This window comes from Solanum dulcamara, chromosome 1 (assembly GCF_947179165.1).
Source record: "Solanum dulcamara chromosome 1, daSolDulc1.2, whole genome shotgun sequence".
In the NCBI taxonomy this organism is placed as follows: Eukaryota; Viridiplantae; Streptophyta; class Magnoliopsida; order Solanales; family Solanaceae; genus Solanum; species Solanum dulcamara.
The window spans coordinates 41392468-41394287 of NC_077237.1; the positions used below are offsets into that span (position 1 = coordinate 41392468).

The 1820-nt window shown below is 38.0% G+C and overlaps 1 pseudogene; it reads left to right on the forward strand.

Moving 5' to 3' along the window:
- Positions 1 to 751: 751 nt before the first annotated feature.
- On the forward strand, positions 752 to 871 carry LOC129904522 (5S ribosomal RNA; annotated as a pseudogene).
- Positions 872 to 1820: the final 949 nt, after the last annotated feature.

Below are 1820 nucleotides of genomic sequence, written 5' to 3' on the forward strand. Positions count from 1 at the left end.
TAAAAAGGGAAATAGTCAGTTACGAACTAAAGGTATAATATGATGAAAAGGTAATAAGACAAGGCCCCGACTACAATGAAGTTGATATGGTTTTAAGTAGGATTAGAAATGAGCCTTAAGCATATGACAAAGATGAAAGTTCAGGAGGCATAAAGAAGTATTGTGTATACGTGACTCCATCTTGATGATTAGTGGGATCCTGCAAGGAGAGGGAATGTCGATTTGCAGAACAACTGCTACATTACGAGGTTATTAGAAGAATAAGTTGTATCCACGGGAATAAAGTTAGTATAATGACAAAGCTTGAAACATGAGTCATCAAAGTATAAGTACTCTCGAGTGGAGAATTTGAACCATTTATGAGCACGAGCTAATTACTGATTGGGATGAATGGAATGTGGCTTTGAATGCACTGCTACATTACGGATATTACTCGAGTATCAACCATTAGATGAGATTTTATATGATATATTTTGAATACTAAAACACTCTATGGTTGTGCTAGGTTTTCCTATAAAGGCAACCTAATGTATGGATGATTTAACAGAAAATGTAGATATGGTGCGGTACGTTAAATATGTTTGAGTAGAATCATTCGCATGTGAATAGCTGAAAATAAATAGAGGATGACATAGGTACACCCTAAAATGGGGGAAGTGGACAAGAGAAGTAAAAGCATAAGAGAAAATCAATTGACCCTATCATATATAAATGGGAGCCCTTAAACATCAAACGAGACCACATAAGGGATAGACGCGATCATACCCGCACTAATGCACCGGATTCTGTCAAAACTCCAAAGTTAAGCGTGCTTGGGTGAAAGTAGTACTGGGATGGGTGACCCCGTGGGAAGTGAAAAAGGGAACGAAACCAGTATGACAAAAAGAGATTGTAAATGCGTGTTAGTACAATGACACATATAGAACAGAGTAAGACAAGAGAAGAAAAGACTATGACTAACTTGGAATGTACCTCGTGCAAATAGAACGAGAATAATTGTGCAGCCTACGAGCATTGGCATACTAAGAGTAAGATCAAGTGATTACTCGATAAAAAGAAATCAGTAATAGCAATGTGATTTCCATAATTAGAATCTATTCAAGAAAAGTGTAAGCTGGTTCGAGGCAAAACTATTAAGATATAATTGGTATTAAGGAGAAGAGCTCTAGTGGGGCCCTAACCTCGACTAAAGGAGGTAAGCCGCTAGTATTAGCGACCCTCCCAGAATATTCTTTGTGGGTGAGGTCCACAATCCTTATCCTATAAGGGGTAACCTATTGCCATCCTGGATCGACAAATTAAAAGGGTTGCGAACTAAGGACGTAGCTTTTGTCAAGGTGTTGTGGAGGAATAAGAATCATGAAGAAATAACTTGGGTCGTAGCTGTAGAGGACATAAAACACAAGTATCCGTACCTATTCCCAATGTCTACAGGTAAACCCCCACTCCTAGAACTCGTATATTAATTACTTGAATGAAAATGTATGTTATTGCAATAGAAGGAATCTCCCTACAGTTTGTATAAAGTCTTAAGGGAAGTTTTATTCAACATTCGGGGACGTATGTTCTAAAGGGGGAAAGGATGTTACACCCCACACTCTCAAACTCAGAATGTCTCTTAAGTTTCTTAGACATTATCATGTAAGCCGAATAAGCTATGATACTATCAAATGACGCTAAGGAAAGGAGAATGAGATACCTCATAGTAGAGAAGGTTGGAAATAGAGTCATAAGAATTCGGAAGGAATTGGAGGCCAAGAAATGAGTCGTAGGACTCGATTTACCTATGTAAGATACCAACTTAGAGGTATTACATACTT